Here is an 18,126-nt window from a genome sequence, read left to right on the forward strand (position 1 = left end):
TTTTTTTACATAGGGTGCATGTAGCCGAGGCTGGTCCCAAACTTACTCATGAGCCTGACCTCAAAGTTCTGATTCCCCTGTCTCTACCTCGTAAGCGTTGGAATTACAGGTATGTGCCACCATGTCCACTTGAAGCGAGGGACTTTTGTGGCCGAGGCCACCCCTGGAGGTCTGAACAGCTTGGGGCCTGTCTGAAGAGAGCTCTCCAACACTGGAACATATCTTCCCTGAAGGGATATGGGCAGCACATCTCCATGTCCACCGCAGTGTAGCACAGTGATTTAATGTTCTGAAAACCATACATAAAAATGTCTGCTTTGTAACTGCTTACATGCTTGAATATTTATGTCTTTTTTACTTATGTCTATGCACGTGTGTGTGCTTACATGAGTCTATGTGTACTGCATGCATGCAGGTGCTTGTGGAGGCCAGAGGGCATCAGATCCCCTGGAACTGGAGCTACAAGCAGTTGTGAGTCACCTAGTGTGGGTGCTGGGAACCAAATCTGGCACCTCCGGAAGAACAGCAAGCACTTTAACAACCAGTCTAGCCCTCTGGCCTGTAAGTGTACATATTTTGCTTTATGTACTTAAAAATATTCTTCTGGAAAGAGGTTTCCTGAGCTATCAAAGTGCTCCATGGTGTAAAACGGGTGAGGCATCCTCTGATACAGAAGCCTTAACAACACCTTCCTTAGCAACTACTTTAGAAAATCAGCTTATCTTTCCCTGGTAACTAACCCTCCTCTCCTCCATGGTCTTCCAATATATTCATCGCACACATTTTCCCAGGGTCCTTTTAGCTCCTGTTGGCATCAGGGCCTCTGAAACCTGTGACATTATATAGGCGGGCCTCACAGACCTGTTGCCAAGGCAATAGCTACCATATTCCCAGAATCCATTGGGCTCACCTCCCAACTTTGCCTGTAGCCACCACATCACCACACACATATATATACATATATATACATACATATGTATATATATGTGTGTATATATATATATATGTGTGTGTATATGTATATATACACTATATATGTATGTGTGCATATATATATGCAGGTATTCTAGGTTGAGCACATAAGCTCTCCTTCCCTTGGGGGACTATGGGATCAGGTTCCTTCCATTTTGTGGCACTGCTATTTCTTAAGTCCTTGTTCTTTGAACTCTCTTCAGACAGAAGCCAAGCTGTTCAGACCTCCAGGGGTGGCCTCTGCTACAAAAGTCCCTCGCTAATATGTGTGTGTGTGTGTGTGTGTGTGTGTGTGTGTGTGTGTGTGTGTAATGCTCCTCCCTCACTCGCTCTCTCTCTCCCTCTTCTCTTTCTTCTCTCTCTCCCAATAAAACCTCTTACACGTGAAACAGTTTGGGCCTAGTGTGTGCTGTGTCCAGATGTGAGCCGCCATTCTAACATCAGCCCCTAGCACAGAATATGTAAAGCAGACCCCGGCGTTTACTGAAATCCTTTATCCTCTTTTTCCAGAACCCACATCTCCCTTACATTATTGATCTTTCAGTTGGAAATGACTGACTAAAGCACCTATGCCAGCCTTTGGAACAAACAGCACCACCTCCACACGCTCCTCCCCTTCCTGCAGATGGACCCCTAAGTGGTAATCTAGCCTCTTGAAATTACAGGTATATGCCACCATGTTCACTTGAAGCGAGGGACTTTTGTGGCTGAGGCCACCCCTGGAGGTCTGAACAGCTTGAGGTCTGTCTGAAGAGAGCTCAAAGAACAAGGACCTAAGAAATAGCAGTGCCACAAAATGGAAGGAGCCTGGTCCCATAGTCCCCCAGGGAAGGAGAGCTTATGTGGCCCAACCTGAAATACCTACAAGTGCTACTGCAGTCAGGTTAAAACCATCACAGTTAGGGTCCCTTTGTTCCAATGTGTCAGCTTATTTTGGAAATACATTTGGTGGCAGACCTTCCAGACTCTATCGATCTGGGCTCTAACTCCATCGGAGACTATTCAATAAAGGACTTGAAGCCAGAAGAAGGTAATGAATTTGTCTAACCTCATACATGATGGCTAAAATCGGACCCACAGCCTGCTAACCTCTGTCGATTTCCATTCCCTTGTGCCAATCTGCCTTCTATGGTCCTCCATGTGTGGGGCTGTGCTGGACCCAAGAGGCCATGAGCTTTCTATTTCAGCAAGAGGGAGGGGCAGAGGGATGAGAGGGGATACATTTTCTTGGCCTGCATTAGTGAGCCATTAGCTACCCACCGTGATCAAATTATCTGGAATGAACACTCAACTCCACATTGCATACATTTAAAGGACAGATTTGCTTAAGACTCTCTCTAGCATTCATTACATCCATTTAGTGTAGGCAAATGTGACCATTCAGTATCAGGAGACTGCAGGGTCATTAGGTCCTTGACAATTCTCAATCATACTCTATATTAGGGGCTCATAAGGATAAACCTAAATGTGAAAGAGTGTCACTTTGATGATTACTAATGACATATAATAAGAAGGTAAAGTATGACAAAAGCATTGACCTTGAAAATGATAATGACATAAATACAATTTATCATTTAGTGAGTTCAATTTGTTACTGTATAAGAAACACACACACACACACACACACACAAACACACACACACACGGGCTGGAGAGATAGCTCAGCAGTTAAGAGCATTAACTGCTCTTCCAGAGGTCCTGAGTTCAATTCCCAGCAACCACATGGTGGCTCACAACCACCTGTAATGCGGATCCAATGCCCTCTTCTGGTGTGTCTGAAAACAATGACAGTGTACTCACATACATGAAATAAATAAATCTTTAAAAAAAAGAAAAAGAAAAAGAAACACACACACTCGCACGCACACTTGCACGCACCCACTTATTAAACTGCCATAGTTAGCTTTGTCAGGCTAACAATTGGCTCCCAAAATCTTGGTGGCTCCTGCAACAAATTTTGATTTTTTGCTCTCGGTGTATGTACTTCTTTAGGCCTTTTACTCCAGAACCTGGGCCGTGGGAGCAGCACCTGACAGTGTGTCTTTCTGGTAGTGGAAAGGAGAGTAAAAGATACAAACTTGCAATGCCTTAAGTTTCTGTTTGGACGTGTGTACTTCACACAGCTGGTATTGGGCAAGCGTATGCTATCCCCACATAGGGAAAAGGCAATATTGGAGACAATAATAAAGGGCCAATCCTGAAAGATAAATACTAACTCTACTCCTTTCCTCCGGAATAATATGGCTAAGTGCCTTATAGAGACCAGAAATATCTGTCCTACTTAGGGTAAGCAGAGAAGGCTTTGGTAAAATCTAAGCTTGAGTTTGAAGCTTAGGTAGGGAATTCATGGGCAGGACTAAGGGCTAGGACCTTGTAGGCAAAGGGAAGCCCCAGAGTACAGAGTTGGAAAGGAGATTTAGTGGAATGGCCTCAGCAGCCTTGGTGGCCTCAATCTCAGAGTTAATGATCCATAAAAGCAGAATGGACGGGAGTTCAGATCGAGGCAGGAGGACCAGATGCTGGGCCAAAGAGTTTAAGTGCACCTGTTGAAAGCTCATAGACATCTTTGAGCATGAGACTGCCGTGACTGAAAGGATTATGTCTGAAAGTTGATCTGATCAGGAGTGCAGCTGGCCTGAGAGAGGGGGCAACTGTGAGCAGGAAGACCACTAAGTCCCTACATGTCCAGAACTGAGGTAGGAGTCTTGAAGCAGGGTGGTGGGTGGTTGGAAGAATAGCAAGGCCAAACCTAGAAATTCAGAGCCTCTGTGGCTGGAGAGATGGCTCAGCAGTTAAAGGCACTGTCTGCTCTTCCAGAGGTCCTGAGTTCAAATTCCAGCAACCACATGGTGGCTCACAACTATCTGTAATTGGATCTGATGCCCTCTTCTGGTGTGTCTGAAGACATCGACAGTGTACTTGTATACATAAAATAAATGAGTAATTTTTTAAAAAAATAAAAGAAAAAATAGCTGGGCAGTGGTGGCACGTGCCTTTAATCCCAGTACTTGGGAGGCAGAGGCAGGTAGATTTCTGAGTTCAAGGCCAGCCTGGTCTACAAAGTGAGTTCCAGGACAGCCAGGGCTATACATAGAAACCCTGTCTCAAAAAGAAAAGAAAAGAAAAGAAAAGAAAGAAAGAAAGAAAGAAAGAAAGAAAGAAAGAAAGAAAGAAAGAAAGGGAGGAAGAAAGAAAGAAATGAAAGGAAAAGAAAAAAGAAAAAGAAAAAACAAATGACTGCATTTCCATCATTTCAGAATAATTCAGTAGTTAAGCTCATATGGAAAAAGAGTGTTTGTGGTGCTAGAAAGTTGAATCCAAAGCCTTGCATATTAGTTAGTTCAAAGTTTTATTTTTTGAGTGTTTTTCTTGTGTGTATTTATGTATGTGCGCCATAGGCGTTCCTGGTGCCCTGAGAGGCTGGAAAAGGGTGTGGGACCTCCTGGAGATGGAGTTACCATTGGGAGCTATGATGTGGCTGCTGGTGATCCTGGTTCTCTGCAAGTGCAGCAAATGCTCTTTAACTGCAGAGCCACCTCTCGAGCTCAGGCGTTTGTTTGTTTGTTTGTTTGTTTGTTTGTTTGTGTTTGTTTCGAGACCCACTTTCACCCTGTAATTCAATCCGGGCTGGCTTGGATTCCACTATGTAGCCCAGGCTGATCTTGAACTCATGTCTCAGACACCTGAATGCTGGGGTTACAGACGAGAGCCAACTCACTGAGCAGGTACAACAAAGGAGTTTTAGAAACAATAGCTGGGATAGAATGCACACCTTTAATCTCAGCACTCTGGAGGCAGAGGCAGGCAGGGGATCTCTGTGAGCCCCAGGCCAACCAGGGTAACGCAGTGAGAACCTGCCTTGAAAAATAAAGGGAAAAAGGCATGCAAATTAAAGCTTCAAGACAAGTTTTCGCCTCTCTGGCAAGAAGTAGGTGCCAGCCTCTCTGCCTTGCATTTGAACAGGCTCCAGCTGTCCAAGGGAATGGAGCTTTGGGGAGGTAAGAAATTAAGCTAGAGTCACAGCCCACGCCTAGGTGGCTGGAAGGAGAACTAATGGCCAGTTTCAACGGGAAGCCTGACATCCAGCAGGTGGCCATCTCCAGCAGGCACCTTAAAAATTCAGCTCTCAAGCTGTACAAAGGTGTCTCAATAAACGAGATAAAAATAACTCTGTGGAAACGCTTTGCAGTGTGATAAGCATCATTAGAACTTACCTATTTAAAGATTTTTTTCTTCCCTAGGGTCACAGTTAAGATACCTAATGGGTTTGAATGCTCCTTGGTTTTAAAATAAAAAAAATTTTTCACGAAAACGCTAAAGTGTTTTACGGTCAAGTTAATCTGCTTCAAGAGGATTTGTCAAGGAAATCATTCACTTTGGCTATTAACAAGAAAAGGTGGGGAAAAAAGCAAGCAAATAGGTGCCCCCGGGAAAGTGCGCTCTGTCTGGAGGGCCACATTTTGGGAGACTCGAGGAGCCCGTAGCACTTGGGGTCCACGGTGTACTGGCTGGCGAGCCAGCGAGGCTGAACTGAGAAGCGGATGACCGGCACAGCGCTCTGCCCGGACCCCGCGGGGACCGTGGGAGGAGACCCCTGGACTAGACAAAGGCTGCAGCCCCGGGAGGCCGGGGTGCGCGTGCGCCACGGAACGCGCGTGCGCGCGGCGGTCAGCACCGCGGCTCGAGGCGTGGCGGGACCCGGGAAGGGAAGCGCGGAGAGGGGCGAGCCGGGCGGCGGGGAGGGGCGGGCGGCGGGGCGCTCGCGCGCGCCCCCTGGCGGCCGGAAGGGGAGATGCCCGCACAGGCCTCAGCGCCCGCCCGCCCCTCCCCTAAGGAGGTTCGCGCTCCCGTGGCTCGCGCCTGCGCCGCCCTCCGGCTTCGGGGACGCGCTCTCTCGGCCGCGCGTGCGCGCGCTCGCAGTCTCCGCCACCCACCACCTCCAGCACCAGCAGCCGCGCCGCCGCCACCGCCCACCTTCTGCCGCCGCCGCCGCCACAACCACCTTCTCCTCCGCTGTCCTCTTCTGTCCTCGCCTTCTGTCGATTATCAGGTAAGCGCCGCAGCTCTCAAATCCAGTCCCCTTCTGCCCCTGTGCGTCATCCTCCTGCCGCCCCTCGCCCCAGAGATGGATGTAGGGCGCTGGGCATCAGTGAGGCGCAACGGCGGGGGGCCTCTCTGCGCCCTCGGCGTTGGGGAGCTGGGAAGGAACGCGTGCAAAAGATGCACGCACGCGGGCGAATGCGTGTATCTATGAGTGCTGGGGTCCCCACCATCGGCTCCGCGCAAATGGGGGGGGGGCTGTGCCCGCAGGGTGGGGCGCGGATGCTGGTGACCTAAGGAAGGGGTTGTTCTGTAATCTGGCTCTCAGCCTTTTGCCGCAATGGGTGTGGATCTGTATGTGTGTCTGTATGTGTGTCCAATGACGACCCCCGAAACCGAACCTGAAATCGGATTTCTCTGCCCCCTGATTGCCATCGGCCCTAAGGAAGGTGTGAATCGGGTTCTAGAAAAGATGACTGCCTTCATGCCTCTCCTCCACCTCCCTGACAGCGATTCTGACACGGCCTTCACTGGCCCTGATTTAAGGCGGTGGCCCGCCCCCTCCCCTTTTCCTCCTTCAGAAGCGGGCAGGGGACATTTGGGGGCTGGGAGGAATCCGGAGGATGGGGAGGGGTCCGGGCGCTGTCACTTTAGCCGCCCTTCCCCCTGCGCGCGCTTGGTACAGTGACAGGGGCAGCGCCGCCGTGCCCGAGAGAAGGTTGTGCGCGGATGCCAATGTGGAAGCTCAAAGAGACCGGGGTCACCTGGCCTCGCGGCGGTGTCAGCGGGCTGGCTGGCAGCGGCTCCCCGCTCGAGGGCGCGCAGCGTCGCAGCCAGGCGCAGACCCACGCGAGGGCTGCAGGTGCATTTCGGGGCGCGTTTCTTTCTCTGCGTTCTGCGCCGGGCTCCCGGCGTGTGCGCTCCCTGCCGGAGGCGCGGGCTGGCGCGCAGGGCTCGCCCCTCACTGCGGCAGTGGGTGTGGACCTGGGTGGGCGAGGAGGGGGGAGTAGGATGTGTCTCCTCCCGCTGCCACCCCTCCTCCGGATTTTTTCCCTCTCTGAACGCGAGGTGCCATCTTTTTGCGGAGAGTCACGTCTCTACCGTAGCATGCCAAGAGCTGTGGCCGGGCTTTGGAGGACCCGGCTTGGACCCATGTTGAGGAGCAGGGAATGATGAACACGGAAACCTTGGCGTTCTGCTTCTGCAGCCGTGCGCACCCGAGCGTTCACCTGAGGTCGTCTAGGGGAGCCCGCTGCTTTGTTCGTCATGTGATTTAGGATCTGCGCTCCCAGTCGTGGTTTTGGCGGGGGGCGGGGGGGTGCACGGGGAGAGGCAGGGAGCTTTCATTCGACGAGGATATTTGCCTACGCGCTCGGAGCAGCTCCATCCTTTTTTCGCCACTCATTTCAGACCCTTTGTTGGATCTACAGATTTACGGGGGCACGCGTGGAACGGACGTGACACCGCACAGCCCTCTCCCCAGTTCGGCCCAGAGCCACATGGGTGGGATTCGAGATAGATTCTCGTGTGCAGGAGTCCTCAGAGGAAACACATCCTTCCCCACACCCAGACTGTCCTGAGGACCACACCCCACTAGTGTTTCACGGCTAGGGGAGCCAGCTAACCCTCGGGAATGGGGAAATTCGGCAAGCTCGACTTCCCGTCCCCCCCTGCCACCACCACCACCACCTTTGAACCCTGTTGCCTCTCCCGGTGGGAGAGTGTGAGGAGAGGGTGTGAGATTCCCCTAGGATGCTGCGGCCACACCCATCCCTCCCAACCCACGGAGAGGGGGTGAAGGGTTGTCATAGGAACCACACCAGCCAGAGGAGGAACCTCTGGGAGTTACCCCCGCCCCTTACTCCGCGGAGATTTAGAACCCTGGGGTAGGTAGTCTGATAGTGCGGAAAGATGCGAGGAAGGAGCCCATCTCTGATGCCCGCACCGTTCTCTTGGCACTGGCAACCATAGGCATCCAAAGAGATGCCTCTACTGTATTTTATTAGAAGCGTACTGACTGATTTTCCTTTGTTAATATGACTTAAATGAGGGGCTTTCACTTAAAAGTCCGCATTTACAACAACCCTTGAAACCAGAGAGAGGGATAGAAAGCAAACAGGTACCAGCCACCCCGCCGTACAGTAAGCTCAGTCTTCGAGGATTTCTGGTTAATTCTACCGCTGAATACTGGTGTGGGCGAGCAGTGTTGAGACCGTCGAGCTCCCCAGATTGACGTGCATTTCTGAGAGTGTCTCGGCTGGGGGTGGAACGCCCTCTCCCGGTCAAACCGCCGCCAGAGGTTGTGGCGTCGTGGCTGGGCCCGCGCGGCAGAAATTTCATGAGCATCCTCTGAAAGATAGGTTCAAATACTACCCATCCCTCGCCACACGACGGAGCGGGATTCTTAATCTGGAAAAAACCAGGCTCTTGGGGTGGGTGTGGAAAAGGGAAGTCTGGAAGGGGGCTGTCTGTAGCGGACCGGTCGGGCAGAGGTGTCACATTTCTATAGGTGGGAAATCAGCGGGAGTGGGGGGGAGAGAGAACATTTGACCCAGTGCAGAAACAAAGCTCAGATCACGCGTCTTCGAACTCGCTCCCATTTTGCACTGTCTTGAGGGGTCGAGTGAGGTACTGTGTTGGCCAAGGCCTGAGTTGTTAATGAAAGATCGTCATGATCTTTCTGTATGATCCTTCTGCAGTGTTTGAGAAGCTCCATTCCTAGCTCTGCCCTTTAACAAGCCAGCTTCATTCACCTCAGAAGCTAGAAGTTTGTGCTGAAGCCGGGGCTGTGGAGCGCTGAGCCAGTGTGGGCTCATCCGAAAGAGTTCAAGAGCCAGGATTTCACCCACCGTCCTCCGCGGGCGTGTCATCCCTTTTATGTCCAGGAGGCCCTATTCACCCTCTGGTGTCCAAGAAATTGTAATCCCAAGTCTTTTTTCCAGCTTGTTAGCGTTGGGTGGATGACAGGGTCAGGGACAAACTAACCAGGCTCAGTCCCCGGGCTTCACAAGACTGCCTAAAATTTTCAGGGTCCCTACTTGGTCCCTTCAACTGTCGTGTCTCATAGCAGAAAAACAAGTATGAAGCTATCGTAGATTAATTCTGTGGTTACAATTCTGAGATGTCATCTTGGATTCTATGGTACTGCTTGTGTTTGCCACACCAAAATTGCTTGCCCACTCTTCATTTGCATAGCTTCTCTAAACAAATGGCTACCCAGATAATTTATGTGCCCATTCCTCCCCCAGCTGCCAAGCCCTCTGTAGTGACTGCTGATCTATTCTGCGCTGTTTGTCTCACCGGCAGATGTGTATAGAGACGGCAGTAACCTGCCTTGGCTTTGGGGTTCATCTTTGGATGATTTGAATATTCCTTAGCTTGACTGGGTGTTTTTTGGTTTTTAAGATGAATGACAACCTACGGTGTGCCTCTCTCTCTCAGCCCCTGCACAAACCCTATCTACACAATTGCCTGTTGGTGGAAGGGTGTGGCTTTTAAGTGGCTTCTAGTGTCAGGCTCTGTTCCCCAGAGAGGAACAAAGGAAACAGATAGTGCCCAGGAATTGCAAGAAGAAAACTTGGTTGGATTGAGATAAGGTCAGACTTGTTCCCATTGGGAAAATGAGCCCTTGAACCTAGCAAGCTCTCTGGACTACTCACTCATCCTAGGAGGGCTGGGTCAGCCTGGGGATACGACAGGACTGGAGTGGCCTTTGTGTAGACTGACTTTTCCTCCTCCCTTTTAAACATCAACATGTGCAGTTCATTTGTTGGAAATGTTAAGGGCTTGTGTTTCATTCCGTCTCCCCTGAGCATGCTGTATATGGCTTTTCTGATTTCCTGGCTGTGTGTATGAACATACATCGCTTTTTTTCAATTGAATATATGAACCTTTCCCACTATGCCTTTTCTTATATTTACTTAGTTAAGCTCTTCCTTGGTCCCCTCTTTGAAAACAAATTGCTTCAAAAGAATGTTTTTTTTTTAAGATTTATTTATTATTGTATCTAAGTACACTGTAGCTGTCTTCAGATGCACCAGAAGAGGGCATCAGATCTCATTACCAATGGTTGTGAGCCACCATGTGGTTGCTGGGATTTGAACTCAGGACCTTTGGAAGAGCAGTCAGTGCTCTTAACCGCTGAGCCATCTCTCCAGCCCCAAAAGAATGTTTCTAATATAGAGCTAGATATATAATGATGAGTGTCTGGCCCATCATCATTTGACAGATACATGGATAGAATGGAGACATACAGGTCAGGAGGGGATCTAAGAGAATGTAGAGAGGAGTGCATATTCAACGTTCGCAACATCTGGGAAGCTTGGGGACAAATCCAGTCTATTTTGTCTATTTGTCCAGTTGGTGCCCGCACTGCTGCCTGTGATCTGCTGGGCATCCTTGCCCTGCCTCGGGCCCCATAGCGTCCACAGGTGGCTCACCTGCCCCTTGTTGGTGAAAGGGGGATGAAGAGCCTAGAGGAGGCTATCACTCCACCAGCCCACCTGTGGCGGTGGCCATGTTCCTGCTGCAGGTGACTGGGATGGAGATGGGGAACCTCACTCTCTCATCAGCCCCTGTAGAGCCTCATTACTCTGCACACAGGAGTTAGGGGTACCTGGCCAAGTGAGAAGGAGAAAAGTCCCTGGCCCCTAAATGGGGCCTCATAAGGCTACTGAGACGTGGGTCTTCTCCTGGAAAATCATGGTCCTCATTGGGGTTGCTGAAATGTCTGGAAAGTGGGGTCTGTTGGGGGCATCTTGTGAGTAGAGGCCAGAAATGCTGCTAAACATTACAAGACAGTTGCCAAATGTCACTGGCACTAGTATAGAGAAACCCTGCTGTAGAAACAGTGTTTCTCTGGCACTGTTATCTCAATTATACCTAGTGCCTGTCTTCTAGGAGTGCTGCATGCTGCTGGAGATGGCCTGGTAGAGTCCTCACAGGAATCTCACTGAGTAGTAGGGACTGTTACCCTCTGACACATAGGGAAGCCCAAGCCCAGAGAGGTTTCATAACCAACTAAGGATGCACAGCACAGGACACACAGCTAAGCCCCATGAGATTTAATAGAGCTTTGTGGGCTAGCCTGGGAACCTAGTCAGGCTTTTCAACCACCCAGTTCTTTTGCAAGAGTCTGACTGGATCACAGGCTGGAATAAATTACAGAGGTGTGGGTTTGAGTTCTTAGTGTCTGACTTGGACATCTGGAACAAAGGATTTCCCTCCACCTTGGTACTCTGCTTATCAAACGGAGAGCAAATCTTTCCCAGAAACCTTAACCCTCACCTGACTGAGGGGTTCTCTGCTCATCTGTTGTGTGAAGGGCCAGCCAGGTTTGACTGGCTCAAATATAATTGTTAATTAAGCTTGGGAGATCAAGGGCAGGGAAAATGGCTCAGCTGTTAAAATGCCTGTCCCCCAGCATGAGAACCTTCCTGAGTTCAGATCTCTAACACTTACATAAAAGCTGAGTCCTGCTGTCTGCATCTATTCAACCAGTGCTGGGCAGGGGGTGGAAACAGGTGGATCCCTAAAACACACTATCCAGGAAGCTTAGCCAAATTCACAACCTCTGGATGACTGAGAAACTCCATCTCTTAAAAATAAGGTGGAAAGTGATACAGGAAGACACCAAATGTCAACCTACACACAAATATGTATATACCCCCTCCCACGCACAGAGAGAGGGGAGAGAGGGAGAGAGAGAGAGGAAAAGCGAGAGAGAGAGAGAGAGAGAGAGAGAGAGAAAGAGAGAGAGAGAGAGGCAGACAGACAGACAGAGCCAGAGCCAGAGAGATTGGAAGATCAGCTGTGGCCAGGGTGAAATCACTGAGGTTTGAGGGGTGTCAGATTGCTGCTGTCTTAGATTCTGTCCCTCCCATAGCTTGAGCACTGGCACCTATGGCTGAGGCCCAGCCCTAAGACTGTGGATATATGTGGAGCTGTGAGCATGAGAAGCCCTCATTGCAAACATCCCAAGTCTCCGTGGGCAATGTGAGCCCTGGAGGCTGTGCTTGCTGCCTGGCCAGACTCCAAAGTACATTTGCATTATTTCTGTGTGCCACTGAGACTGCTTCAGCCCTGGGCTCACCGCTGCTGTCCATGAGAGAGGTGAAGCAGCCTAGGTGAGCAGGCCTCCCAGCTAGCCCGCCAATGCTAGGGATGGGACACATACGCATACCATCACACTTGCTTCACTACTGTCACCTCGCCAAAGCAGTGGCCGGCCAATAATTCCTTCCCTGCCTCCACTTGCTAAACTTCTGCCTGGAGGGGCTCCCAGGGAGCGTGGGGGGCAGTGTTGAGGTCACCCCAGCTAGCTGCGGCATTCCAGATTGTTCTCTAGGCCTGTGGATGGAATGGGGCTTCTGCAAAATGAAACTTCAGGGACTTCCATGTGGGTAGCTCAACATTTTCTCTTCCCTCAGGCGCCAGCAGGCTCTTCTCTGAGCCCAATGAGCTTCTCAATAGAAAACCCCAGCAAGTGTATCTTACCTGAACAACTCGGGGAAGTCTAGTAAGCGCCTGGAGAGCAGGTGCCCAGCACAGAGGGCATGTAAAGGTCATTTGGTTTAGAGTCCTTGGATGCTAGTCCCAGCTTCCCAACAATCCAATCTACGGTACATAGCTACTTGGTAGGCTTTTTTATTTTTAATAGATTCATATGTGGCCCGGGGTATAATAATGCTTATCCAGAAGGTTGCCTACCTAGGAGTTTAAATGAGGAAATTTGGCGCTTACCGCTGCCTGGCAGGTGACTGCTCAGTAAATGGCATCCTTAACAGTATCCTTTAGGTGGACACTTGTGATAACATATGGAAGTCTCTTGGGCCACTGGTGTCGGACTACACTGCAGCAGATAAATCACCCCAAGTAGGAACCAAGCCCAGATCCTCTGGAACCAGGCATTGTTGTTGGGGCGGAAGTGGATCTCCAAGATCACACACACGCCCATGTCTAAGTGTACACACAGAACTCTTGCCACAGCAAGCGAACTTATCTGCTGTCCTGCTTCTGTCTGCTTCCTTCCTGAAACCTTCTCCATGCCAGGATTAGACCGCAAGCTCCCCACACCAGCCTTCCCTACACACCCGCTCGCTCGCTCTTCCTCTGCCCCTCATGGAAAGGGTGACCTGGCTCAGTGTGTTAGCCCAGAGGTCTTTGGGTTTACTCATTGAATCAAAGTGACTACTGGTGACTACTGGTAACTGATAACTAATGACAGTGTCGAAAGGCAGTACCCGGGGTGAGATTGCAAAGTGGCTCCTATCCTACAGAAGTCAGTAACCCGGTGAGTGGCCATCATGGCTGTCAGTGTCAAGAGAGACAAATGTTCAGTGATCCATACTCCTGAGAAATGAAGCCTGGGGATTCCAAGCGCCCGGTAAACCGAGTTGTGTGTGATCCAATATAGCAAGCTCAAGAAGCCCCCTCGCTGTGGGATCAAGGCCAAGGTCATAATAGAGCAGTTTTTAATCCTTTTTAGGAATCCTTTTCAGTTTTATTTAATTATTTATCTGTGTGTGCACTTGCATGCACATGTGTGCACATGTGTGCACGGGTGAGTATGTCAGGGTATGTAAGGCCATAAGAGCATCAGGTCTGACCTCCTGGAGCTGGAGTTACAGGTGGTTATAAGGCATGGATGTGAGTGCTGGGGACCAGACCTGAGTCTTCTACAAGAGCAGTACATGGTTTTAACCATTTATCCATCTCTCCAGCCCCTTGAACCTTTAAAATACATTACATACATACATACATACATACATACATATATATATATAATGTATTTATTTACTGTTGTATTAATTATTTAATCTCACTCAGGGGTTTCTGCCCCACCTTAGATCATTCAGTTCCCAGATAAACAACACAAAACCCTTATATTTATAATAAGCGTTAATCAGTACTAAAGCTGGGCGGATATCTACTCTAGACTATTCGTCTCTACTTCCCTAGCCATAACCACGAGTTCTAACTTGCCATGTTCCACCTGGGCTGCTCTTAACTCCAAGTGGCCGGCCTTCGTGGCCTTGTTTCATGACTCACATGGTATCTCCTCTTCTCTCCACCTTCTTTCTCTCCTCGTGGTCTCTGCTTCAGACCCCAGCCTGGGAACCAAAACCCCACCTATCTCTCTTCTGCCCAGCTATAGACCATAGGCATCTTTATTCACCACTCAGGGATAACTTGTGGAGGCAAGGCTACATAGTATCCCTTGGGTCTACTTGAGATTCTCCTCCCTGGGGGCAACCAGGGCCAGTATTTAGCGTTACAATAGCAACAGGCCAAACCTCAACACTTTACTAGTGTGTGTGTGCACGCATGCACACATGCCATAATTCACATGTGGAGTTCACAGAACAATTTGTGAGGGCCAGTTCTCTCCTTCCAACGTCTGGGTTCCAAGATTCAGACTTGGGTCATCAGGCTTGGAACCAAGCAGGGTACTTGTTCGGCCATCCCACTGGACCTACTTATACCTTTTGGGGGAGAAAAATCTTATTTGTGTGTGCATGCTCCTGTAGTGTATGTGTGTATGCATGCTATGTGCATGTGTATATCAAGTGGAGGCCAGAAGACAAAGCATCAGGTTGTTCATACATTGTCATCCACCTTATTTATTTATTTGTTAAATTTTTTACTCTCTTATTTTATTTTATGTGCATGTGTGGTTGGTTTACCTATGAGTGTGTGCACCATGTATATGCCCAGTGCCCACAGAGGCCAGAAGAGGGTGCTGGATCCTCTGGGACTCGACTTAAAGATGTTTGAGAGCTACCATGTTGCTGCTGGAAATCAAACAGTCATTGCTCTTTTTGTTTTTTAAAGATTATTTATTTATTATATGAAAGTACACTGTCACTGTCTTCAGACACACCAGAAGAGGGCGTCAGATCTCATTACGGATGGTTGTGGGCCACCATGTGATTGCTGGGTTTTGAACTCAGAACCTTCGGAAGAGCAGTCAGTGCTCTTAATCACTGAGCCATCTGTCCAGCCCCCTATTAATTTTTGAGGCAACATCTCTCATTGAATCCAGAGCTAAGCAATTGACCAGACTGGCTGGTTCATGACTTCTGGGATCCCCTGTCATGCTTGAGTTCACAATGCTGGTATTACAGATGAGCATCATTGGTGTTGAGAATCTAAAACAAGAGTTCCTAGGGCTTGGTGGGAGGTGGCTTGTGAGGTAAAGTACTCACCATGTAAACACAAAGACCTGAGGTCAGATACCCAGCACCCACATACAAGCCAGGTGAAGCAGTGGGGTTCCTCATGCTTCCAAGACTCTCCCCAGACTCTAGCTTGTACTTACGTAAGTAATGCAGTTGGTTTTTTCTTAAGACTTATTTATTTTATGTATATGAGTACACACTGTAGCTGTACAGATAGTTGTGAGCCTTCACCTAGTTGTTGGGAATTGACTTTTTAGGGACCTCTGCTCACTCTGGTCTGCCCTGCTTGCTCCGGTAGACCCCACTCGCCCAGTCCCTGCTCGCTTTGGCCCAAAGATTTATTTATAATTATAAGTAAGTACACTGTAGCTGTCTTCAGACACACCAGAAGAGGGTGTCAGATCTCATTATGGGTGGTTGTGAGCCACCATGTGGTTGCTGGGAATTGAACTCAGGAAGAGCAGTTGGTACTCTTCCCCACTGAGCCATCTCACCAGCTCCAGTAATGCAGTTGTTATAGCAAGATATAATCGCCACATGATGGTTTGAGGTACATGATTAATATAGCAAATAGGATAGACAGAGAAGGCTTCAGAACAAGCCCAGATGAACCTAAGCAAGAGCTTACTTGTGGCCGTGGTTGCAGACAGGCCCTGTGGTCTTTCATTTCTCCTGAAAGATGCCAGAAGGGCGCCCTACCAGGGAGACATTTGTGTTCAAGGTGGGTATATTCCTGCCTGACCACCTTTTGCCAGTCTTTAAGGACCCCAGAATACACATCAGACACAACTTTAAACTCCTCTTAGGAAAATGTTTTGTTCAAGGTCCAACAATAGAAAGTTTGAAATCCACAAGAAGTGAATCTGTAGTTGCTGATAACGGCGCTTCCTCTGTGGCCCTTCCACTCCCTGGCATCGAGGAGAAGAGGGGCATCCGTGATCTCTGGCCCCTGGTCCTCCCTCTCCTTCCAACCTGTGGCTCAGCGTTGTTTTGCCAGGGAGAGTGAGTGATGCTGTCCTGGCACCTACCCCCCAGCTGTGACACAGACGATCCAGGGATGTACATCTTCCTTCCTGGGACACCAAGGATATCAGAAAACCTCTGTGCCCATAGCTGCCTGTCAGAGAGTCTACAGCCAGCATAAGATGCTAAGCAGAGAATGCTGAGACTCACAGAAAGGTACCTTCTCCAGGACACCTTCCATCAGAAGGCTTCAAACTTCAAGTGTGTACACAAAATTCAAGGGGGCTTACCAAGCAAAGCAAATGAAGCCAAACAAACTAACAAAAGCCCTCAAAGTTGTTCTCTGTCAGATTTAGCCCTGCCATTCATTTACATGTCAATTCAGGAGGGTGTGTGTGTGTCTGTGTGCCGGTGTTTCTTCGAATGTCTCTGTGTGTCTGTGTGTGTGTGTGTGTGTGTGTGTGTGTGTATGCGCGCGCGTGTGCGTGTGCGTGTGCGTGTGCGTGTGTGTGTGTGTGTGTGTGTGTGTGTGTGTGTCTGTGTTGTGCAGCATGGCTTGCCTGTTTGTGAGTGTGTGGAGGGTACTGGCTGAAGTGGAGTGGTCTCCCTCTATGGCCCCACACCTTATTTTAATTTTTATCTTATTATTTTATAGTATAAATGTTTGCCTGCATGTATGTCTGTATGCCATGTGTGTCCCTGGTGCCTGTAGATGTCAAAAGAGACATCAGATTACCTGAGAGTTACAGATGATTTTGAGCTGCTGTGTAGGTGCTGGGAGTTGAACCAGGTCCTATGGAAGAGCAGGCAGAGCTCTTTAGCCACCAAGCTACCTCACCAACCCCTCCACACCTTACTGAGCTCTGCATTTTCATTAGAGTGACTAGCCAATAGGATCCACCTGTCTGTCTGTCTGTCTGTCTGTCTGTCTGTCTGCCTGCCTGTCTGTCTCTCTCTCTCTCTCTCTCTCTCTCTCTCTCTCTCTCTCTTTCTCTCTCCCTCTCTCTCACACACACACACACATACACACACACACACACACACACACACACACACACACATATACACACACCAACCCATCCAGTATTACTGTCACAGACATATGCTGCCACAGGTGGGTTTTATGTGGGCACTAGGGATTGGAACTTTGCTCTTCATATATGTGTGGCAGGCACTTTAGCCACCCCCACCCCCACTGAGCCTCAGGAACACTTATGCCCCCCAAATTATTTGTCTTACCTTATCCTTCCCCTGTGGCCTTACCCCCCCCCCAAAAAAAGAGGTTTGCCGACAAGCTAATAATCTGCGACCAGTCCTAAGAGAAAGTTGGACTTAAAGACTGTTTTTGGTTACATAGTCATAAATGTGGATATTGACTATTGTATGTCTGGGGTTTTTATGTTGAGCTTTCTGAAAACCTGGTCACTTTTTAACTTTGATATTGGCAGTGCATCAGAATTTAAGTAAATTTATGTTAATCGTCAGAGGAAAAGTTGGCAGTGTAGGACAGTGTAACCACCGGATGCCTCTAGGGCACAATGAAAAAACCACAACGTGGACAATTAGGAGCAGGTCGAGTTCAAAGCTGCCCACTGCCTGGGAGACTAAGACAGCCTTTGGAGGTATCAGCCTCCTGCTTCCTGCCTAGTCCTCTTCCAGAAGAACACAGGAAATACTACATACATAGCCTCAATCTGCTGTGACTACAGTAGATCAGGCTCTGCCCCGCCCCTGTGCAGCCAGCTCAGGAGGATGGACTTTGAAAAAGAAAATAAAAATCCCTAAATCCAATTAAACGTGGAAAGATCTTCACACACTCCCCAGGACCTACTTTAAGCTGGTTGAATATTCTTCTACAATAAGCCTCTTGGGAATGCTATGCCTCCCAGGTTGCTCAGTGCTAGGATGAGCTCCTCCTCCTGGCTCCAAAGTCCGTCCCTCCCTGCCTCCCTCCTCCCTCCCTCCTCCCTCC

The 18,126-nt window shown here is 49.3% G+C and overlaps 1 protein-coding gene across 3 annotated transcripts in view; it reads left to right on the top strand.

Moving 5' to 3' along the window:
- The first annotated feature begins 5,767 nt into the window (after window positions 1–5,767).
- Mapt (microtubule associated protein tau) overlaps window positions 5,768–18,126 on the top strand; it is a 102,820-nt gene continuing 90,461 nt past the window's right edge. Inside the window, exon 1 of one of the 3 annotated variants that reach the window (XM_031350978.1) lies at window positions 5,768–6,022. The gene's annotated coding sequence lies outside the window, so the exon portion shown is untranslated. The remainder of the gene's footprint in view (window positions 6,023–18,126) is intronic. The other 2 variants (XM_031350975.1, XM_031350977.1) reach the window with 2 other exon arrangements.

This window comes from Mastomys coucha, unplaced genomic scaffold (genome assembly GCF_008632895.1).
Source record: "Mastomys coucha isolate ucsf_1 unplaced genomic scaffold, UCSF_Mcou_1 pScaffold5, whole genome shotgun sequence".
Classification (NCBI taxonomy): domain Eukaryota; kingdom Metazoa; phylum Chordata; class Mammalia; order Rodentia; family Muridae; genus Mastomys; species Mastomys coucha.